This window comes from Cryptomeria japonica, chromosome 9 (assembly GCF_030272615.1).
Source record: "Cryptomeria japonica chromosome 9, Sugi_1.0, whole genome shotgun sequence".
NCBI classification, from domain to species: Eukaryota; Viridiplantae; Streptophyta; class Pinopsida; order Cupressales; family Cupressaceae; genus Cryptomeria; species Cryptomeria japonica.
Window position 1 is genome coordinate 176,063,273 of NC_081413.1, and position 25,749 is coordinate 176,089,021.

Genomic DNA, 25,749 nt, shown 5'->3' on the forward strand with positions numbered 1-25,749 from the left:
TCCCTCAAAGAAAAGTTGTCTGTAAAACTCCAGATTAATGGGTCTTCTCTGGAACTGGTTCCCAGTAGGGTTATTACCCATGTTCATTCTCACATTAAGACCATGAGTTGGAGGGACTTGGTTACTTTGATTGGTAATAGGGACTTGATTAAATGAAACAATACTCACAGGCAAGGTTGACTAAATTTTGACTGGAGGGAGTGAGGCATGTTGAGGTAAAAGCTTATTTTGGTCTATTGAAGGAAAAATTATGGGAGGAGCCTTTAGATAATTAATTTTTCTTTTAACCTCGTGATTGGCTGCCTCTAATTCCCTTTGCAGATCTTCCTTCTCTTTTCTCATCCTATCTATCTTTCTCTCACGTGTAGACAACTAATGAGAGATTTCTGCTGTAGTCTTAGACCCAGACCCATTTTCCATGCACTTTTGTTTTCCTTTGTCAACATTATTTCTAGCAAGTTGTGGGTTACTAAGAACCTCCCTACTAATGAATAATAATGAATAGTAAATACCCAACAGATACTGAGAGGGGGAGTGAATCAATATAGACAAAAACTTCTTAAACAACTTAAACTACAAAGACTGCACTAACTGCTAAACAATATCACCAATCTAAATCAAGGAATTACTGGTAAAACACAGTATGACTGTAAAAGACATAAATTGGTAACATGTAGATCTTCTCAAAACCTAATATCTCATCTCAACTTCACCCATATGCTTAAGCAAGTAATACATCAAAAATACAATGACCATTGGATCAGCTTGCATTATTGCTTAATAGAAAACACTAAAACATCACATGAAAAAGCATCACACATAGCACACTATTTTTTCATGTGGAAACCCAACTGGGAAAAACCATGCTGGGGATGAATACCCACAACTTGTTCTTGAACTCTTATGATGTTCGCTCTGTTAAGAGACTAGTCCGGTTAAAGACTTTACAATTGGTTCTGCTAAGAACCGATCCTGCTAGGGATCACCTGGTAAAGGGATGACTAAATACCTGGTTATAGGTTAAAACCTTGTTAAAGGTTACCTTGTAAGAGGATTTGAAGAACTCAATGATTTTGAGTCACCCTGTTAAAGGATTTACAAAAATCATGTTAAAGCTACTCGGTAAAGGGATTTTCCATCTACTGAAATGGTTAGAAATCAATAGGTAATACATTGATCTGATAATAAAACTTAATGCCAAGGTAGATCCACTTCAGTTTCTTTACATCTGCAATCACACTCTGCAAATCTCTGCTTACTCCTTTGGTTTGGCAAGAATCACATGAAACTCATCATCGACCTTATAGACAACAATTAGGTCGATGGCCAAAACCTAAAACCCTAAGCATCTAGGTTAACAATACAGTCAGTCCAATCCTGGTCGTTTAAACACATTACATGGGGTAAAAAAATCTTGAACAAATCTCAAGACGTTCTCCATCGTTTGTTCTTCACCACTTTTGGAAGCTGATAACCCATCACGTGCTCTCCACCATTTACTAAGATTTTGCACATTCTGAGGTAGATAGAATCAATCTTCTTCATGTAAGATCCTCAAGGAGATCCTTCAAGTGCACAAGGCTGATATGTTAATGTGATCTAATCTTCATTTCAATGCTAACTCATCATAGGATGTCATTGATCGAATCACACAGACTTGGAATGCATCAATTGGAAACCCTAAAGCTGAGACTACCAACCAGTAGTCATATCAAATGAAACCCCGATACAAAGTTTGCATATACTAGTTCACACTCCAACATACCAGTTTACCTATTTCATATACCGGTTCATACCATCATACCGGTTCACTTTCCAGTTTGCTTACTTTAATATACTGGTTCATATTTCAGCATATTGACATCAATGACAACATACAATCCCATCATGTCATCAAACTCTGCACATATGCCAACAATATTCCCCTTTGGAATTGATGACAATACACAAAGATATCTCTACATCTTCTTCCATATTATATGTCTTCAATACTGCAGGTATCTTCTCTACTTCACATCTTCTCCCCCTTTGACAAGAAAGCTAAAGTGGAGGCACAAACATCCATGATCTACTATGCTGCCTCCCCTGAGGAGTAGCATCCTTCAACACATAAATCCTATAAAGATTTGACAATGCAATACCTGACTGATGTGGAGCACATACCTTTAGTTCACCTCTTGAAGGGGTAGCACCCCTAATTCACCTCTTAAATAGGTAAATGTAACCTTCGGTAGAGGCTTGGTGAATATATCTGCTAACTGCTCTTTACTGGAAACATGTTCCAATACAACCTCTTTGTTTCAAACTTTCTCCCTCAAAAAATGATACTTGAGCTTGAAGTGCTTGGTTCTAGCATGCAATTCTGAATTCTTGGAAATATTAATTGCACTTGTGTTATCACAAAATATACTCACCAGTTTAGATACAGGGACTTTGAAACCACTTAATACATGCTTCATCCAAATTGTCTGAGTGCAGTTCATAAATGCTGCTACACATTCTACTTCTGCTATGGACTGAGAGATACAACTCTGCTTCTTGCTCATCCATGAGACTAGTCTACCATAGAAAAAGAATGCACCACCAGTTGTGCTCTTTCGATCATCCACATTACCAGCCCAATCGGCATTAGTAAACACTTTGAGATTGAAATCATTATTGTATGGATACCAAAATCCATAATCTATAGTTCCCTTCAGATATCTAAGAATTTGCTTGAGTACTACCAAGTGGGATTCTCTTGGACTTTTCTGGGAATGTGCAGCAATGGCCACTTAATGTACAATGTCCAGTCTAATGTGTACAACATAGTGCAACTTACCAATCATTGACCAGTATTCCTTTTCATTCACCAACACCGAGTCATCTTCTTTTCACAATTTAAAACTGGTCATCATTAGTGTACCAACCGGTTTGCTATCTTCCATGTCAAAGGTCTTCAACACCTCTTTGACATACTTGGACTGAGTGATAAAGATACCATCTTTCATTTGTTGAATCTATAGTCAAATGAAGAACTTAATCTCTCTGATTAGTGACATCTTGATTTCCTTCTTCATTTCATTTGCAAACACATGGCTCATCTTATCATCTCCACCAAAAATTATGTCCTCAACAAACAATTCACAGATCCAAATTTGATCTCCTTCTGTCTTCAGATAGATATTTTTGTCTTCACTTGTTCTTTCAAATCCAATCTTCACAAGATGGGAGTGTAAATGTTCATACCATGCTCTAGGTGCTTGCTTCAATCCATACAAGGCTTTATATAGCCTACACACCATATCATTGTCTTATGATAAGGCAAACCCATTTGGTTGTTCTATATACACTTCCTCTTCAAGTATTCCATTTAGGAATGCAAATTTCACATCCATCTGATACACTTTGAATCCATTGAAGGTTGCATATGCAAGTAGCATTCAAACTCCTTCCAATCTAGCTACTAGAGCAAAGGTTTCTCCATAGTCTTCTCCTTCTTCTTGAGCATATCCCTTACATACCAATCTTGTTTTGTTCCTTATCACTATGCCATCTTCATTCAACTTGTTTCTACAAACCCATTTGGTGCCAATAACATTTTTGTGCTCAAGTCTGGGTACCAAAGACCATGTACCATTCTTTTCTATTTGGTCAAGTTCCTCTTCCATATCCTTAATCTAGTCTTCATCTTTTTGTGCCTCTTTAAATGGTTTGGGCTCAAATTCAAAAATCATGCAAGAATTCTCTTTGACCTTTCTTCTTGTAAGTATTCCTACATCCTTATCCCCTATGATCTGCTTTGGATCATGATGCATCTTTACATACCTAGGAATGGTCTTAATTGATTCCTCTTGCTTTTCCTCTTCATCCTCATCTTCTTCTTCATCTACATCAGCATCTACTGGTGTAGGAGCATTGTTACTTGTACTTGGTTGTTTTGCAACCGGTTCCCAGAAGGTTACATCCAGTTCATCTACCACTCGCTCGCTACTAGTTTCCTCAGGTTTTGGAGAGGTTTCATCATCTCTAACATTGATACTTTCAACAATTCTTTGAGTCCTATTGTTAAAACACTTGAGATCTTTTCTCTTGGTGAAATAGCCTAGGAATATTCTCTCATCACCTTTTGCATCAAACTTGCTCTGGTATTCACTTCTCTTGATATAACACTTGCTACCAAACACTCTAAAGTAGCTTACTACTGGAGTCTTACTGGTCCAATACTCATAAGGAGTTTTATCGTTACCTTTCTTGATGAGTACCCGATTCATAGTGTAGACTGCAGTGCTCACCGCTTCTCTCCAAAAAGTGTGAGCAACCTTCCCTTGAATCAACATCATTCTGGCAGCTTCAACTACAGTTTAGTTGTTCCTTTCTGCTAGGCCATTCTATTGTGGATTGTGTGGGGTAGACAGTTGCCTCTTGATGCCATTCTCTTCACAGTACTTATTAAATTCACCAGAAGTGAACTCACCTCCTTGGTTGGTTCTAAGGCATTTAATCCTCTTACCACTTTCATTTTCAACTAGTGCTCTGAAGGATTTAAACTTTCCAAAAGCTCTAGACTTGTTTTTCAAGAATGTGACCCACATCATTCTTGAGAAATCATCAGTAAGAATCATAAAGTACCTATCTCCCTGAAAACTCCTAGTTTTCATAGGACCACATAAATTAGTGTGCACAAGATCAAGTAAATTATCTGTTGTGAAATATTTACCTTTGAAGGTTGAGGAAGACATTCTCCCCAGTTGACATTCTCTACAGAAAGGATTCTCCATTTTGTTCAGCACAAGCAATCCTCTAACTGCCTTGATCTTACTAGCCTTCACAATATTATCAAAATTTACATGGCAAAGTATCCTATGCCATATCCAATTGTCATCAAACTTAGCCATTAGACATTGACTGATATTTGTATTTAACTGAAATAAGTTACCTTTGGTCTACATACCGGTGGCCATCAGTTCACCACTCTTTCCTTTTATTTTGCACACTCCATCTTTGAATTCCAGATGAGTCCTTTATCATTTAGCTGGGCAACACTCAAAAGGTTATTCCTAAGACCTTCTACCCAATACACATTATCAGCATTGCTTTTTCCATTTAGAGAGATGGAACCTTTTCCTTTTACCATACATGATGCATCATTACCAAATCAGACTACACCTCCATCATACTCTTCTAGAGACAGAAAATTCCTCTAGTCACCAGTCATGTGGTGAGAACATCCACTATCAATAATCCACTCATTAGAATTATCAAAGCATGAGACAAGAGCCTTCTTCTCTGACACATCTTTCTTAATGGCTACAAACACTATGTCTTCACTTTCTTCATCTTTTGATTCATCATCAATGGCACCTTCATCGACTGCAACAAGATCATTTATCCTATTTCCTCCTTTGAACTTTTTAAACTTCTCTAGTTTGTCCTTATTATCACTGTTGGGATAGTTGACAACAATGTGTCCTATCCTATTACAAGAAAAAAATTTCAAAGTGATCTTACCTCTATATTTTCTAGTTCCCTTAGGAAGTCTCTTGGCAAGAAGAGCTTCAAACTCCTTTAGGATCTCCTCATCATCCATATCACTACTTCGTATGGGTTCACAGTTGGTGCCAATCACTTTTCCCTTTCTAGATAATGCAGCAGATGCTCTAAAGGTTGATTCAGTCTTTTGAACACTACCATCATAATTGTTTAGCTCATATGCAGTTGTAAAGTGGAAAAATCGCGATCAAACCCTAGTTGCTCTCCCCTCTTCCGAATCCGAGGAGAGAGAAGGGAGGTTCCCTAGGATTCGATGGTTTTTCACTTAGGGGAGAGACTTTACATTCAAAAGAGGGGTTGAAACTCATAAGATCCAATCCCACGCAATGCAAGATTGGATGCTAAATGAATTTCAAGGGTTAGGAAAGCAAGGCTACCCTCTTTTGTAAAGATTGTTGTTAAGGAAATTAAGCTAGGAATGCATAGAAAATCATAAAGATTCGCTTATAAACTGAGTTCGGGTTATAGGATGAAGCTGCGGACCTGGAATTAGCAGTAAAATGTCGATACGGCGCTGTCCTACAAATTTGAGCAAAAGTTGTCGGGACGATGGCGCCCGGCACCACGGTCCTCCAAAAAATCCGCGAAACGAAGGGGGATCTGTTCGTCTCTGAACAAGGATTCCAGATCTTCAATTTCAGCCACGTACCTGCAACCTACACACAGAAAAGTGAAGACGATTGGGGGGTTAGGGATTAGGGGTTTGCCTTTAGGTCAAACCCCAGTTTTGGAATTAACCAAGAAATGAGCAAGAGCTGTAAATGTAAATGACTGTAAAACAAGTACTAATACCTTGTTCTAAGGATGTTGGTATCCTTATGTGCGAAGGTTTAGATGTTGTATGTTTTATGTTGTAGTAATATGTTGTATGTGATCTCCTCTTCAATGGTTGAATCCTTGTCTTGAATGCAACACTTAGCCTTGAATGGAGATTTGAAATGATCAATTGCTTGAAGGAATGCTTGAATGCTTGAATGCTTGAATGCTTGAGTATAGTTTCCACGCCTTTTCCATCATCTCTCCAATGAAAGAGGAAAATTTAGTTTATATACTTGTCATTTAGGGCTGATAGACTGATTTTCCCGACCTTAGGCCGACTAGGAAAGTTAATTTCCAAATTGCAAACAAAAAGACCTGAGCCCCTTAGGAGACCGGGCCCAAAATAGGACCCAGGGACCAGGGCACTGGGCTCTCTGGTCCCACCTCCCGAGACAGCAGGGTGCAAGGAGGTTCAGGCCAGGGTGCTTGAAAAATGCAGTTTTCAGTGTCGTGAGCAAGTTTTAGGGTCTCCATTCAGGTTGCGTGTTGTGTCGCCATCGTGAAGACCGAAATGCAGTCGAAATTGCAAGTGTCACAATTTTAGGATGCTACATTTAGCCCCCACTTTAGCGGGAGTATGTATGCTCATACTTCCGGTAAAGTAAAAGGAAACAACATTGAAAGACTTTCACCACGTCAAGGAGGCAAGATACACCAAGCCCCCAGTGGACTAAGGATCTTACGACTTCGATTGACAAAGTAAAAGGGAAGATCACGAGGGACAACCATGACTATCAGTAGTAAGGTTCCCTCACTATGAGTCATGCAAGAAAGATATCAAAAATTCTCAAGACAAGGTTTTACCAAGAAATTTTCAAGTATCTTGAAAAGATATGAATGGGATGTATGCCCCCCTACGTTAAAGCGATCGCACATGCCTCACTGGGGGTGATTGTTTTAACGTAGTGATACACATAACAAATGAGAAAGGAAAGGAGCACGTTATCGCAAGGATTTAGCCCCCAAGTGTGAGATAAACCCAAGGATAATAGACACAAAACACAAAGCACGAGGTGACTTCGCTTTCCTCGGGGTCAGTATGCTGTATGATAATTCATGTATATCATATGTATGTATGCATAATTGTTCTTCATTCCCCAATCAAGGAAGGTCACCTAGAAGAAGGGAACACATGTGTCTTTTGAGTCAACATGAGAGAGATCGAGAGATCTCAATGCTTTGCATCGTCCTCAAGTAGACAACACTAAGGACAACAAATAGAAGAATGAGAATAACATATAGAAGAAGTAAGACAAGAGAGGAGGAGAGAATCTGCTATGCTAATGTAACTAGTCTAGCATGTCATCTACCCCCCGATCTTGCTGATCAATGTTTCGGGAAGGCAGGGAACACGCCAGAGGAGGAACATCCAACACAACAGATGGAGCTATCACAAGATCCAAACAAGGGCTATGTTCATGTTCCGAGCCACATTGTTCTTGTCTAGGAGATAGGATAAGTGCTTTAGAAAATTCATTAGATAAATGGTTATCAATATCAACAAGTTCATATTCACTATCAAAAGCAAGAGGAGTAACATTTTCATCATGAATAACATTTTCATCTATATCATCATCAAGATTTATAAAAATAGGATCTTTAACTCGCACAGGATCAAGACCATCATGCATCTTATGTTTAGGAGATTTAGGCTCAATGTCCGGCTGAGGAGAAAATGGAATAATGCTTGTTGAAGGTGTTTTTGGAGATTGTAAAGTTTGAGCTCTAAGACGACGCTTTCGCCGGCATTCACGTGCAGAACGATTTCGTCTAGTCTTAGTAGGAAGTGGAGAAGATTGAGGAGGAGGAATGTTCTCATCCCTATCACTTGGGTGTTTAGGTTGTGGTCTCTTAGGCTAGATAATAGGAGAAGAAGAAGGTCTCTTCTCTCTATAAAAAGGAGGAGGAGGAACTGCTCCATACAAAGGAGGAATTTTTGGTTTAGGGAGAAGACCAAGTCCATCATGATGAGGAGGTATAGGTCTACTATTAGGAAGTTTATTAGGCATAGACATAGTCACATCCATAGGGATGGGTTGGGAATCTTCTTGAGGAAAGACATTAGTTTTATCTTTCAAAGGAAGAACTTCCTTCTCAAGAATGATAGGAATATCAAGTTTAGGTGCTCTAGGTTCACTTAGAGATAGGATCATATCTATTTTCCACTTTTGATAAGATTTGAAAAGATGATCACTTCGCGGAGGAAGGGATTGGAATTGTTTAGGCCAAAAGTAATCAAGAGGAACACTAGAGGTTCTTTCAGCTGGTTTAAAGAGACTATGATTGACAGTAACAACTTCACCATTATGGGGAAATTTCAAACACTTATGAATAGGAGAAGCAATAGCTTTCATGGAAGATAGCCAAGGATAGCCAAGCTTCACACGAAATTGTTCGGAAGATGGAATAATAGCAAAGTTCACATCAAGAGATTTGTTATGGACCTCAATAGGCAATGTAATGGAACCAATTGCAGGAGAAGAAAATGCATCAAATAGTTTCACAATCACATCTATTTTGTCATATATCACTTGATTCAATTGCAAAGTAAAAAGAAATTCTTCAGTAATAACATTAATCATGCACGAAGGATCAATAAGCACTCCACGACAAGGTGTATTCTTGACTTTTGCAACTATGTATAAAGGACCATCAGGTGCCCTAATGGTTTCACTGGAATCAAATGTGATGGAAGGTTCTTTAGGGTTTTCTTGCTGCTCTACAAAGTTAATCACATTTGGAGTCATAGACACAAGACCATCAGATGAAAGAGAGGAATCATTAGCCTCAATCGCATTAGAGGTATGAGAAGGCAATGGATCAGTGAAAATCTAAAGATTTTGGTTAGGAGGAGCTACAGATGTGTTGCCTTTATCAGTCACTCCAGAAATAGAGATAGTATTATTATCAATCAAATCTTGAATTTTACCCTTTAAAGAAAAACATTTTTCAGTATCATGCCCAGGCTGTCGATGAAATTGACAAAAGGCTTTGTTATCAAAATAAGGTGAAGTAATCTTTGCAGGATCAATTTGTCTTATAGGAGGAAGAGTAAGCACATTTTTTTCCAATAACTTATTCATAATACTATGCAATGATTCATTCAAAGGAGTATACTTTCTTTCTTTCTTGAAAAATTTAGAAATAGGAGGCACACCTGATGCTGCATTCACATTATTGTTGATGATGTTTTCATTGAATTTGATGGAATCTCTGTTCGGTTTAAACTTTCCAAATGGTTGTTGACTGCTATCACCCTTATCACTCGGAGCCATAGGATGTGATTGTTCCATTTGACTCACAGTCAGTTGATAATTGTGAAGAGTTGCACACAACTGTTGGAAAGAAGTAAACTCAGAAAACAGAAGTTTGTCTCGAATATCTTTTTGTAAATTAGAAATAAAGATTCTTTGAATATCATTATCAGGCACTGGAAAAGAAATTTGAGCATACAAATGCTTATATTTACCAATGAAATCAGTCACTTTTTCTTTAACACCTTGTTTACAATGCATTAAATCAATCAAAGTAACTTTAGGACTTATATTGTTTTGAAATTGTTGAATGAAAGCATTTGCAAGTTGTTCGAAAGAAGTAATAGAATAAGAAGGCAACGAGCAATACCATTGTAGGGCTTTGTCTCTTAATGTTCTAGTGAATAGTTTTGCAAGCAACCTTTGGTCATAAGCAAAATCGGTACAAATTGTTTGAAAAGTCTTAACATGTGTTAGAGGATCTCCTTTACCATTATAAGGTTCCAAATGCGGGATTTCAACATGTTTAGGAGGGATAGCTCGAACAATGTCAAGAGAAAGTGGGCTCGCAACATCAAATGTGGGCACACTAAACTTAGATTGATTCATAGAAGCAATTTGTTGCTGTAAAGAAGAGACAGTTTGCGCAAGATTGTTAATGGTCGCTTCGGTCGAAGAGTTCATATTGGATGTGTTAGATTGAGATGGAGGTGTTATGTTATTGAAAGAAGGTAGAGAGTAAGGTGGTGGGACCCTATGATAATTAGTCATAGGAGATGATTGGACAGGAGGAACACTACAAGGAGGAATGGAATGGTTAAATGAATTGCCCCCTTGTGTCATGTTCATTTGTGGAGATGTAATAGGGACATTCATCGAAGGAATGAATGAAGAAGTTGGATTGAATGAAGGAATAGGGTTAATTGAAGAAGAAGGGTTGCCCCCATGACTGGTGATCATAGGAGGAATGTCTTGTATAGAGGTAGCCATAATGTTTGATGTAAAGGTAGGTATACTAGCAATAGGAGTCGTCAAAGGAATAGAATGATTGTCTTGTGTAGGAGGTTGTGTATAACCTAAGGTTTCGGCACAACTCTTCATAGGCATCACATTCGAATCCATGATGTGTGCAATACCATGCAAAATATCAATTCCATTCTTATCACTTTGAAGCATACGTTTTAGACCCTCAATTAAAGGAAGAGCTTGACTATCAGGGTATTCTTGAGACATCCATTGTCGAAAATCGTCAAATTGGTTATCCAATTTCGAAAGTTGTTCTTCAGAAACCTCATGGAGAGCTTCTTCATCATTAGGAGGATTAGAGGAATTACCCATGTCCTTGTTAAAAGGGCTATTCAAATTAGGTTCCATCTCCTCAGTAGTTAAACTTCAGAAAGACTTAATTCTACGGCTTCGTCTAACGGGAATAGTGTAAGTAGGGCTTATTGTTGTAAAACTCATGCACTAGAAAGAGAGAGAATATTTTGAATTTAGGGGTAGCAATTTTCAGTAAAATCAGCCAATCTTCTGGATTTAAGCTGTTAAATGCAATCACAACAGTCTCCCGAAATTTCAGAAAAAATGCCCGGGACCGTGGCGCCCGGAGTGCAACACGGTCCTTGCAACTTTTTTCGAAATTTGCAGGTGTAGCATCCTAAAATTGTGACACTTGCAATTTTGACTGCATTTCGGTCTTCACGATGGCGATGCAACATGCAACCTGAATGGAGACCCTGAAACTTGCTCACGACACTAAAAACTGCATTTTTCAAGCAACCTGGCCTGAACCTCCTTGCACCCTGCTGTCCTGGGAGGTTGGACCAGAGCGCCCAGCGCCCTGGTCCCTCAGGACCAGGGCGCCCAGTGCCCTGGTCCCTGGGTCCAATTTTGGGCCCGGTCTCCTAAGGGGCTCGGGTCTTTTTGTTTGCAATTTGGAAATTAACTTTCCCTGGTCGGCCTAAGGTCGGGAAAATCAGTCTATCAGCCCTAAATGACAAATATATAAACTACATTTTCCTCTCTCATATGATATGATGAAAAAAGCATGGAAACTATACTCAAGCATTCAAGCATTCCTTCAAGCAATTGATCATCTCAAGTCTCCATTCAAGGCTAAGTGTTGCATTCAAGACAAGGATTCAACCATTGAAGAGGAGATCACATACTACATGCTACAACATACAACATACAACATACAACATCTAAACCTTCGCACATAAGGATACAAACATCCTTAGAACAAGGTATTAGTACTTGTTTTACAGTCATTTACATTTACAGCTCTTGCTCATTTCTTGGTTAATTCCAAAACCGGGGTTTGACCTAAAGGTAAACCCCCAGTCCCTAACCCCCCAATCGTCTTTGCTTTTCTATGTGTAGGTTGCAGGTACGCAGCTGAAATTGAAGATCTGGAATCCTTGTGCAGAGATGAACAGATCCCCCTTCGTTTCAGAGATTTTTCGGAGGACCGTGGCGCCGGGCGCCATCGTCCCAACAACTTTTGCTCAAATTTGCAGGACAGCGCCGTATCGACATTTAACTGCTAATTCCAGGTCCGCAGCTTCATCCTATAACCCGAACTCAGTTTATAAGAGAATCTTTATGACTTTCTATGCATGCTTAGCTTAATTTCCTTAACAACATTCTTTACAAAAGAGGGTAGCCTTGCTTTCCTAACCCTTGAAATTCATTTAGCATCCAATCTTGCATTGCGTGGGATTGGATCTTATGAGTTTCAACCCCTCTTTTGAATGTAAAGTCTCTCCCCTAAGTGAAAAACCATCGAATCCTAGCGAACCTCCCTTCTCTCTCCTCGGAGTCGGAAGAGGGGAGAACAACTAGGGTTCGATCACGATTTTTCCGCTTTACATTTTGGTGAACCCGACGTGAACATCCTTTCTGATTTTTCATGCTTAGATCTGAAAAAATTGATTACATTTCCATGTTTGATCTTTTGCAAAATTTTAGAGGTGATTGCATAAAAACCCTAAATTTTCTTTTTAGTAATTGAACCTGCGAAATGTCTAAATGTTAATGCCTGTTTTAGATCTGCCCTTCTATTACAAATTTTCAATTCATATTTGTGCTTTAATTCTGAAAATTAAGTGGTTAAGTGTCAAAACCCTAATTTTTGAAGCCCTCTTGATTCAACCTTTGTCCGACAATTTCACTGATCAAAACATCTCCAAATCAGCTGTAACTTTGGATTCTGCAATAAAATCACAATATCCTTCATCCCTGAAAATTTGGAAAAAAGTTGCAAGGACCGTGTTGCACTCCGAGCACCATCGTCCCCGACATTTTTTCCAAAATTTCGGGAGCGAGATCTTGTTGTATTTTCCTGCTAAAATCCAGAATTTTGGCTGATTTTGTCAATTATAACACTTTCAAAATTACAGTCAAAGTTGGTCTTGCGATTGCTTGGTCTAAGGCTTCTAATCATTCAAAAATCATTGAAATTAAAATTTTGTGTCAAAATTGCGTTTTTATTATCATAAATCTGAAAAGTGTGTTATCATTCATTAAAAATTTCAGTGCTTTATTCAAATTCTTGCATTTTGTGACTTTTGAAATTAAGTGTTTAATTACAACAACTTTAATTTCCGCTTTCAAAATTGAATTTTGCGTGAAATTGAGTCAATTTTCAAATTTCAAAATTTGCATTGCTCTTGACATTCCCTCTAAAATCATAAAATTCAAAATTTTAGTCTCCTTCTCTTTTTCAAAAATTCAAATTTTGCATTTTTCGACAATCTTGATAGGGTTCAATTTTGAATTTGCAACTTTAATTTGGCCTATCTACAGATCGTAAAATCGCTCAATTTTTTCAGATTAGCTCTAAAATCATCATACCTTTCATCCCTACAAATTTCGAAAAAAGTTGCAAGGACCGTGTTGCACTCCGGGCGCCACGGTCCCGGACATTTTTTTTGAAATTTCGGGAGACTGTTGTGATTGCATTTAATAGCTTAAATCCAAAAAATTGGTTGATCTTACTGAAAATTGCTACCTCTAAATTCAAAATTTTCTCTCCTTCTCTAGTGCATGAGTTTTACAACAATAAGCCCTACTTACACTATTCCCGTTAGACGAAGCCGTAGAATTAAGTCTTTCCAAGGTTTAACTACTGAGGAGATGGAACCTAATTTGAATAGCCCTTTTAACGAGGACATGGGTAATTCCTCTAATCCTCCTAGTGATGAAGAAGCTCTCCATGAGGTTTCTGAAGAACAACTTTCGAAATTGGATAACCAATTTGACGATTTTCGACAATGGATGTCTCAAGAATACCCTGATAGTCAAGCTCTTCCTTTAATTGAGGGTCTAAAACGTATGCTTCAAAGTGATAAGAATGGAATTGATATTTTACGTGGTATTGCACACATTGTGGATTCGAATGTGATGCCTATGAAGAGTTGTGCTGAAAATTTGGGTTATACACAACCTCCTACTCAAGTCAATCATTCTATTCCTTTGACGACTTCTACTGCTAGCATACCTACCTTTACATCAAACATAATGGCTACTTCTACACAAGACATTCCTCCTGTGATCACCAGTCATGGGGGCAATCCTTCTTCTTCAATTAACCCTATCCCTTCATTCAATCCAACTTCTTCATTCATTCCTTCAATGAGTGTTCCTATTACATCTCCACAAATGAACATGATGCAAGGGGGCAATTCATTTAACCATTCCATTCCTCCTTGTAGTGTTCCTCTTGTCCAATCATCCCCTACTATTCCCGTTAGACGAAGCCGTAGAATTAAGTCTTTCTGAAGTTTAACTACTGAGGAGATGGAACCTAATTTGAATAGCCTTTTTAACGAGGACATGGGTAATTCCTCTAATCCTCCTAATGATGAAGAAGCTCTCCATGAGGTTTCTGAAGAACAACTTTCGAAATTGGATAACCAATTTGACGATTTTCGACAATGGATGTCTCAAGAATACCCTGATAGTCAAGCTCTTCCTTTAATTGAGGGTCTAAAACGTATGCTTCAAAGTGATAAGAATGGAATTGATATTTTGCGTGGTATTGCACACATTGTGGATTCAAATGTGATGCCTATGAAGAGTTGTGCCGAAACCTTAGGTTATACACAACCTCCTACACAAGACAATCATTCTATTCCTTTGGCGACTCCTATTGCTAGTATACCTACCTTTACATCAAACATCATGGCTACCTCTATACAAGACATTCCTCCCGTGATTACTAGTCATGGGGGCAACCCTTCTTCTTCAATTAACCCTATTCCTTCATTCAATCCAACTTCTTCATTCATTCCTCCAATGAGTGTGCCTATTATATCATCACAAATGAACATGACGCAAGGGGGCAATTCATTTAATCATTCTATTCCTCCTTGTAGTGTTCCCCCTGTCCAATCATCTCCTATGACTAATTATCATAGGGTCCCACCACCTTACTCTCTACCTTCTTTCAATAACATAACACCTCCATCTCAATCTAACACATCCAATATGAATTCTTCGACTGAAGCGACCATTAACAATCTAGCACAAACTGTCTCTTCTTTACAGCAACAAATTGCCTCTATGAATCAATCTAAGTTTAGTGTGCCCACATTTGATGTTGCGAGCCCACTTTCTCTTGACATTGTTCGAGCTATTCCTCCTAAACATGTTGAAATCCCGCATTTGGAACTTTATAATGGTAAAGGAGATCCTCTAACACATGTTAAGACTTTTCAAACAATTTGTACTGATTTTGCTTATGACCAAAGGTTGCTTGCAAAACTATTTACTAGAACATTAAGAGACAAAGCCCTATAATGGTATTGCTCATTGCCTTCTTATTCTATTACTTCTTTCGAACAACTTGCAAATGCTTTCATTCAACAATTTCAAAACAATATAAGTTATAAAGTTACTTTGATTGATTTAATGCATTGTAAACAAGGTGTTAAAGAAAAAGTGACTGATTTCATTGGTAGATATAAGCATTTGTATGCTCAAATTTCTTTTCCAGTGCCTGACAATGATATTCAAAGAATCTTTATTTCTAATTTACAAAAAGATATTCGAGACAAACTTCTGTTTTCTGAGTTTACTTCTTTCCAACAGTTGTGCGCCACTCTTCACAATTATCAACTGATTGTGAGTCAAATGGAACAATCACATCCTATGGCTCCGAGTGATAAGGGTGATAGTAGTCAACAACCATTTGGAAAGTTTAAACCAAACAGAGATTCCATCAAATTCAATGAAAACATCATCAACAACAATGTGAATGTAGCATCAGGTGTGCCTCCTATTTCTAAATTTTTCAAGAAAGAAAGAAAGTATACTCCTTTGAATGAATCATTGCATAGTATTATGAATAAGTTATTGGAACAAAATGTGCTTACTCTTCCTCCTATAAGACAAATTGATCCTGCAAAGATTACTTCACCTTATTTTGATAACAAAGCCTTTTGTCAATTTCATCGTCAGCGTGGGCATGATACTGAAAAATGTTTTTCTTTAAAGGGTAAAATTCAAGATTTGATTGATAATAATACTATCTTTGTTTTTGGAGTGAATGATAAAGGCAACACATCTGTAGCTCCTCCTAACCAAAATCTTCAGATTTTCACTGATCCATTGCCTTCTCATACCTCTAATGCAATTGATTCCTCTCTCTCATCTGATGGTCTTGTGTCTATGACTCCGAATGTGATTAACTTTGTAGAGCAGCAAGAAATCCTTGAAGAACCTTCCATCACATTTGATTCTAGCGAAACCATTAGGGCACCTGATGGTCCTTTATACATAGTTGCAAAAGTTAAGAATACACCTTGGCGTGGAGTGCTTATTGATCCTTCATGCATGGTTAATGTTATTACTGAAGAATTCCTTTTTACTTTGCAATTGAATCAAGTGATCTATGACAAAACAGATGTGATTGTGAAATTATTTGATGCATTTTCTTCTCCTGCAATTGGTTCTATTACATTGCCTATTGAGGTCCATAACAAATCTCTTGATGTGAACTTTGCTATTATTCCATCTTCCGAACAATTTTGTGTGAAGCTTGGCTATCCTTGGCTATCTTCCATGAAAGCTATTGCTTCTCCTATTCATAAGTGTTTGAAATTTCCCCACAATGGTGAAGTTGTTACTGTCAATCATAGTCTCTTTAAACCAGCTGAAAGAACCTCTAGTGTTCCTCTTGATTACTTTTGGCCTAAACAATTCCAATCTCTTCCTCCACGAAGTGATCATCTTTTCAAATCTTATCAAAAGTGGAAAACAGATATGATCTTATCTCTAAGTGAACCTAGAACACCTAAACTTGACATTCCTATCATTCTTGAGAAGGAAGTTCTTCCTTTGAAAGATAAAACTAATGTCTTTCCTCAAGAAGATTCCCAACCCATCCCTATGGATGTGACTATGTCTATACCTAAGAAACTTCCTAAGAGTAGACCTATACCTCCTCGTCATGATGGACTTGGTCTTCTCCCTAAACCAAAAATTCCTCCTTTGTATGGAGCAGTTCCTCCTTCTTCTTTTTATAGAGAGAAGAGACCTTCTTCTTCTCCTATTATCCAGCCTAAGAGACCACAACCTAAACACCCAAGTGCTAAGGATGAGAACATTCCTCCTCCTCAGTCTTCGCAACTTCCTACTAAGACTAGACGAAATCATTCTACACGTGAACGCCGACGAAAGCGTCGTCTTAGAGCTCAGGCAGCTGCTTCTCAAACTTTGCAATCTCCAAAAACACCTTCAACAAGCATTATTCCATTTTCTCCTCAGCCGGACATTGAGCCTAAATCTCCTAAACATAAGATGCATGATGGTCTTGATCCTGTGCGAGTTAAAGATCCTATTTTTATAAATCTTGATGATGATATAGATGAAAATGTTACTCCTCTTGCTTCTGATAGTGAATATGAACTTGTTGATGTTGATAACCATTTATCTAATGAATTTTCTAAAGAACTTATCCTAGCTCCTAGACAAGAACAATGTGGCTCAGAACATGAACATAGCCCTTGTTTGGATCTTGTGATAGCTCCATCTACTGTGTTGGATGCTCCTCCTCTAGCGTGTTCCCTGCCTTCCCGAAACATTGATCAGCAAGATCAGGGGGTAGATGACGTGCTAGACTAGTTACATTAGCATAGTAGACTCTCTCCCCCTCTCTTTTGTTACTTCTTCTATATGTTATTCTCATTCTTCTATTTGTTGTCCTTGGTGTTGTCTACTTGAGGACAATGCAAAGCATTGAGATCTCTCGATCTCTCTCATGTTGACTCAAAAGACACATGTGTTCCCTTCTTCTAGGTGACCTTCCTTGATTGGGGAATGAAGAACAATTATGCATACATATATATGATATATATACATGAATTATCATACAGCATACTGACCCCGAAGAAAGCGAAGTCACCTTGTGCTTTGTGTTTTGTGTCTATTATCCTTGGGTTTATCTCACACTTGGGGGCTAAATCCTTGCGATAACGTGCTCCTTTCCTTTCTCATTTCTTATGTGTATCACTATGTTAAAACAATCACCCCCGGTGAGGCGTGTGCGATCGCTTTAACGTAGGGGGGCATACATCCCGTTCATATCTTTTCAAGATACTTGAAAATTTCTTGGTAAATTTAACCTTGCCTTGAAAAATTTTGATATCTTTCTTGCATGACTCATAGTGAGGGAACCTTACTACTGACAGTCATGGTTCTCCCTCGTGATCTTCCCTTTTACTTTGTCAATCGAAGTCGTAAGATCCTTAGTCCACTGGGGGCTTGGTGTATCTTGCCTCCTTGACGTGGTAAAAGTCTTTCAATGATTGTTCCTTGTACTTTACCGGAAGTATGAGCATACATACTCCCGCTAAAGTGGGGGCTAAATGTAGCGTCCTAAAATTGTGACACTTGCAATTTCGACTACATTTTGGTCTTCACGATGGCGACGCAACACGCAACCTGAATGGAGACCCTGAAACTTGCTCACGACACTAAAAACTGCATTTTTCAAGCACCCTGGCCTGAACCTCCTTGCACCCTGCTATCCCGGGAGGTGGGACCAGAGCGCCTAGCGCCTTGGTCCCTCAGGACTAGGGCGCCCAGTGCCCTGGTCCCCAGGACCATGGCGCCCAGCGCCCTGGTCCCTGGGTCCTATTTTGGGCCCGGTCTCCTAAGGGGCTCGGGTCTTTTTGTTTGCAATTTGGAAATTAACTTTCCCTGGTCGGCCTAAGGTCAGGAAAATCAGTCTATTAGCCCTAAATGACAAATATATAAACTACATTTTCCTCTCTCATATGATATGATGAAAAAAGCGTGGAAACTATACTCAAGCATTCAAGCATTTCTTCAAGCAATTGATCATCTCAAGTCTCCATTCAAGGCTAAGTGTTGCATTCAAGACAAGGATTCAACCATTGAAGTGGAGATCACATACTACATGCTACAACATACAACATACAACATACAACATACAACATCTAAACCTTCACACATAAGGATACAAACATCCTTAGAACAAGGTATTAGTACTTGTTTTACAGTCATTTACATTTACAGCTCTTGCTCATTTCTTGGTTAATTCCAAAACCGGGGTTTGACCTAAAGGTAAACCCCCAGTCTCTAACCCCCCAATCGTCTTTGCTTTTCTATGTGTAGGTTGCAGGTACGCAGCTGAAATTGAAGATCTGGAATCCTTGTGCAGAGACGAACAGATCCCCCTTCGTTTCAGAGATTTTTCGGAGGACCGTGGCGCCGGGCGCCATCATCCCAACAACTTTTGCTCAAATTTGCAGGACAGCGCCGTATCAACATTTAACTGCTAATTCCAGGTCCGCAGCTTCATCCTATAACCCAAACTTAGTTTATAAGAGAATCTTTATGACTTTCTATGCATGCTTAGCTTAATTTCCTTAACAACATTCTTTACAAAAGAGGGTAGCCTTGCTTTCCTAACCCTTGAAATTCATTTAGCATCCAATCTTGCATTGCGTGGGATTGGATCTTATGAGTTTCAACCCCTCTTTTGAATGTAAAGTCTCTCCCCTAAGTGAAAAACCATCGAATCCTAGCGAACCTCCCTTCTCTCTCCTCGAAGTCGGAAGTGGGGAGAACAACTAGGGTTCGATCGCGATTTTTTCGCTTTACAGTAGGGATGAAAGGTATGATGATTTTAGAGCTAATCTGAAAAAAATGAGTGATTTTATGATCTGTAGATAGGCCAAATTAAAGTTGCAATCTCGAAATTGAACCCTACCAAGATTGTCGAAAAATGTAAAATTTGAATTTTTGAAAAAGAGAGGGAAACTGAAATTTTGAATTTTATGATTTTAGAGGGAATGTCAAGAGCAATGCAAATTTTGAAATTCAAAAATTGACTCAATTTCACGCAAAATTCAATTTTGAAAGCGGAAATCAAAGTTGTTGTAATTAAGCACTTAATTTCAAAAGTCACAAAATGCAAGAATTTGAATAAAGCACTGAAATTTTTAATGAATGATAACACACTTTTCAGATTTAGGAAAGTAAGAACACAATTTTGACACAAAATTTCAGTTTCAATGATTTTTGAATGTTTAAAAGCCTTAATCCAAGCAATCACAAGACTAACTTTGACTGTTATTTTGAAGGTGTTAAAATTGATAAAATTAGCCAAAATTCTAGATTTTAGCAGGAAAATACAGTAAGATCTCGCTCCCGAAATTTCAAAAAAAATGTCGGGGATGATGGCGCTCGACGCCACGGTCCTCGCAACTTTTTTCCAAATTTTCAGGGATGAAAGATGTTGTGATTTTATTGCGGAATCCAAAGTTACAGCTGATTTGGAGATGTTTTGATCAGTGAAATTGTCAGACAAAGGTTGAATCAAGAGGGTTTCAAAAATTAGGGTTTTGACACTTAACCACTTAATTTTCAGAATTAAAGCACAAATATGAATTGAAAATTTGTAATAGAAGGGCAGATCTGAAACAGGCATTAACATTTAGACATTTTGCAGGTTCAATTACTAAAAAGAAAATTTAGGGTTTTTATGCAATCACCTCTAAAATTTTGCAAAAGATCAAACATGGAAATGTAGTCAATTTTTTCAGATCTAAGCATGAAAAATCAGAAAGGATGTTCACGTTGGGTTCACCAAAATGTAAAGCGAAAAAATCGCGATCGAACCCTAGTTGCTCTCCCCTCTTCCGACTCCGAGGAGAGAGAAGGGAGGTTCGCTAGGATTCGATGGTTTTTCACTTAGGGGAGAGACTTTACATTCAAAAGAGGGGTTGAAACTCATAAGATCCAATCCCACGCAATGCAAGATTGGATGCTAAATGAATTTCAAGGGTTAGGAAAGCAAGGCTACCCTCTTTTGTAAAGAATGTTGTTAAGGAAATTAAGCTAGGAATGCATAGAAAATCATAAAGATTCTCTTATAAACTGAGTTTGGGTTATAGGATGAAGCTGCGGACCTGGAATTAGCAGTAAAATGTCGATACGGCGCTGTCCTGCAAATTTGAGCAAAAGTTGTCAGGACAATGGCGCCCGGCGCCACGGTCCTCCGAAAAATCCGCAAAACGAAGGGGGATCTATTCGTCTCTACACAAGGATTCCAGATCTTCAATTTCAGCCGCGTACCTACAACCTACACATAGAAAAGCGAAGACAATTGGGGGGTTAGGGATTAGGGGTTTGCCTTTAGGTCAAACCCCAGTTTTGGAATTAACCAAGAAATGAGCAAGAGCTGTAAATGTAAATGACTGTAAAACAAGTACTAATACCTTATTCTAAGGATGTTGGTATCCTTATGTACGAAGGTTTAGATGTTATATGTTGTATGTGATCTCCTCTTCAATGGTTGAATCCTTGTCTTGAATGCAACACTTAGCCTTGAATGGAGATTTGAAATGATCAATTGCTTGAAGGAATGCTTGAATGCTTGAATGCTTGAATGCTTGAATGCTTGAGTATAGTTTCCACACCTTTTCCATCATCTCTCCAATGAAAGAGGAAAATGTAGTTTATATACTTGTCATTTAGGGCTGATAGACTGATTTTCCCGACCTTAGGCTGACTAGGAAAGTTAATTTCCAAATTGTAAACAAAAAGACCCGAGCCCCTTAGGAGACCGGGCCCAAAATAGGACCCAAGGACTAGGGCGCTGGGCGCCATGGTCCTGGGGACCAGGGCGCTGGGTGCTCTGGTCCCACCTCCCGGGACAGTAGGGTGCAAGGAGGTTCAGGCCAGGGTGCTTGAAAAATGCAGTTTTCAGTGTCGTGAGCAAGTTTCAGGGTCTCCATTCAGGTTGCATGTTGCGTTGCCATCGTGAAGACCGAAATGCAGTCAAAATTGCAAGTGTCACAATTTTAGGATGCTATAGTAGTCAACTTAGCAATTGTGGAGTCAAGGGATACCTTTGTCTTGTCAATAGATCTCAACTCCTAAATAGCGGCAACCCTTATTGCATAGACCGGTAATAAGGATCTCAAAACTTTTCTAACAATGGTGGGATCATCTATTTTACCTACTGCACTCTTGATGTCTCCTACAACAGTTTGAATTCTTATCCCATATTGTTGAATGGTCTCTCCTTCAACCATCTACATGTCTTCAAATTTTCCCCTAAGGATCTCTTCCTTAGCTTGCTTCACATGCTCATCACCACCATAGATAGTCTCTAGGGTATCCCATACATCTTTGGGATTGTCTTTGTCTTGAATATCTATAAACTTAATATTAGACAGGCTATCGATAAGAGCTTCCATGACTTGCCCATTCTACTCAATTTCTCTTCTTTGATCATCAATGAGATTACCAGTAGGGACAATATAAGTATTCTCAACATAGTTCCAGTGTTGAGCACCCATGATTTTAATGCACATCTTCATTCTGTCCTTCCATATCTTAAAGTTATCTCTGTTGAACTTAGGACCTTCCCTCTTTGTTATTAGAATAGGATCTTTTCCTCAAGCGGTTAAGCTTATAACATAGAGGACCTATAGGATGCTCTGATACCAATGTATGAATAATGATGAACAGTAAATACCTAGCATATACTAAGAGGGGGGGGGTGAATTAGTATAGACAAAAACTTCTTAAACAACTTAAACGATAAAGACTGCACTAACTGGTAAACAATATCACCATCTAAATCAAGGCACTATCGATAAAACACAGTATGAATGTAAAAGACATAAATCAGTAACATATAGATCTTCTCAAAACCTAATATCTCATCTCAACTTCACCCATATGCTTAAGCAAGTAATACATCAGAAATACAATAGCCATTGGATCAGCTTGCATTACCGCTTAACAGAAAACACTAAAACATCACATGAAAAAGTATCACACATAGCACACTATTTTTTCACGTGGAAACCCAACTAGGAAAAACCATGGTGGGGATGAATACCCACAAGTTGTTCTTGAGCTCTTTTGAAGTTCACTCTATTAGGAGCCTTGTCTGGTTAAAGACTTTACAACTAGTTTCTACTAGGAACCGATCCTGCTAGGGATCACCGGATTAAGGGATGGCTAAATACCCAGTTATAGGTTAAAACCCTGTTAAAGGTTACCTTGCAAGAGGATTTGAATAACTTAATGATTTTGAGTCACCCTGGTAAAGGATTTACAAAAATCCTATTAAAGCTACCTAGTAAAGGGATTTTCTATCTGCTGAAATGGTTAGAAATCAACAGGTAATACACTGATCTGATAACAACACTTAATGCCAAGGCAGATCCACTTTAGTTTCTTTACATCTGCAATCACACTCTACAAATCTCTTCTTACTCCTTTGGTTTGGCAAGAATCACCTCACATACATTCATTTGCCAACAACTTCAAATGAAAATCATCATCGACCTTATAGACAACAATTAGGTTGGTGGCCAAAACCTAAAACCCTAAGCATCTAGGTTAACGATAGAGTCGATCCTATCCTAGCCATTTAAACACATTACATAGGGTAAAACAATCTTGAACAAATCTCAAGATGTTCTCCATCATCCATTCTTCACCACTTCTAGAAGCTGATAACCCATCATGCGCTCTCCACCATTTACTAAGATTTTGCACATTCCCAAGGTAGATAGAATCAATCTTCTTCATGCAGGATCCTCAAGGAGATCCTTCATGCACATAAGGCTGACATGGTAACATGATCTAATCTTCATTTCAATGCTAACTCAGCATAGGATGTCATCAGTCGAATCACACACACTTGGAATGCATCAACTGGAAACCCTAAAGCTGAGACTACCAACCAGCAGTCATATCAAATGAATCCTCGATACAAACTTTGCATATACCGGTTCACGCTCCAACATACTGGTTCACTTGTTGCATATACCGGTTCATACCATCATACTAGTTCACTTGCCAGTTTACTTACTTCAATATACTGGTTCATACTTTAGCATATTGACATCAATGACAACTTACAATCCCATCATGTCATCAAACTCTACACATATGCCAACATCTACTAGGTTGCACAACAAATTTGGGTGCATGGTTGATCTTGGTAGAGTCTGATTTTCTTTGATGACTGGACCTTCCTCCTCACTCTTAGTTTTCTCTTGGGTGAACTATTCAAGATCAACAATCTACCTTAAAAGCCTATCTCTCTCAATCAATTTAGCCTTAACTTCCTTCTCCTTGTTTATTTGTTTTTGTGTCCTTAGGGAGATCAATTGATGAACTCTTCTATTAAGAGCCTCAATTTATTGGGACACTTTATCTTCATCAGGGAACATCTCTTTAGAATCTGACACATTGACTTGATTGATATCAATTAGACTAATATTCCCATCTACAGTTCTTGGTACAGAGTCCATCTTAACATTAGAACTATTTCTATCCTTCCTAGATAAACTAGCATGAGAAATCCTTTGATTCAAAACTTGGACATCCTCATTATTACCAAACAAACCATAATGAAAACCCAAAATGTCTTGCTCAGATTCACGGGAAGAATAATTTGAATTTCCATATATGGGTCTTTTAGATGACTTACCCATATGAATGCTTTTCTGTATCCAGGCAGCACTAGCTGGCTCATGTGCAACTGATTTTTTCTGGCCTCTTCGTGCCTATTGAGGTAATCCCTCTTGCAATATCTCTTGAGGATTTCTCATCATGAATGATCTAGTGTTATTTCCTCTCTGCATTATACTTGTTTTCCTTAAAAAGAATTATGCTTATTCAAGAGAACTGGTTATTTTATGTCAGAATCGCCACCCAAAATTATGGGTAAATAAGAAAACAAGCTTGACAAATCAGTTACAGGAGACTATAGAACAAGAAGATCTTTGGAGAGAGAAATGACAAAGATCAGGGATAAAATGGCTTGCTACAAGGACAAAACAAACACAAATACTAACAAACTTTTGAGTAATATAAGCATTAGATCTGCAATACAGATTCACACTATGACTCTCCCCCGCAGAGTCGCCACTTTTGTTGTTCTAAAATTTTGATTTCCCTAATACCCTCTATAAGAAAATTGAAGGCCTTCGTTGCATATGGAAAGGACATCACAAGAACTTGTAAAGAAACTCTGCCAAAATTAATATACGGTCTTTGGGTTTTTCAGAAAGATCTCAAGTTATGTATGAGTTTTGAAAATGGATATTAATATATAGATCAGATCATTTTGAGCTCATATTTCTATTGTCTTCTTGCATGCATTTGTTGATTTACTGTATTCTTTTAAATAATCAAGGGTTATTTAATTGGATGGGGATTGCAAGGCAAGCTTACAGACGTGTTTTAGGTTTTTCTCTCAAGGGGAGGAATTAAATATACGTAAAACCCCTCTATTAGTGAATCAATAGTGTTTTTTGCTTGAATTTGATGAACAGGTTTAGCATAAAGGAAAAACTTACATATATGTCAGGCATATATTAAGTTGATGAAGTTGAAGTGATAGGATGTATGTGAATGTCCAAATTCGGAACTCTTATTTAATTTGGGTGACTCTGTAACCTAGATAAGGCACTGATATCATTTGTGGAGTTTTTTCTATCTTTCCTGGGGTCAAGACTGAAAATGAAGACATGTTTTTTTTAATGTTTCAATATTGTTGAGGTGATGAGGTTCATAGGTTTTTAACACTAGTTTACTGTGGATCTTATATTAAAATTGTGAAAGTATTCACAAGAGGTATACC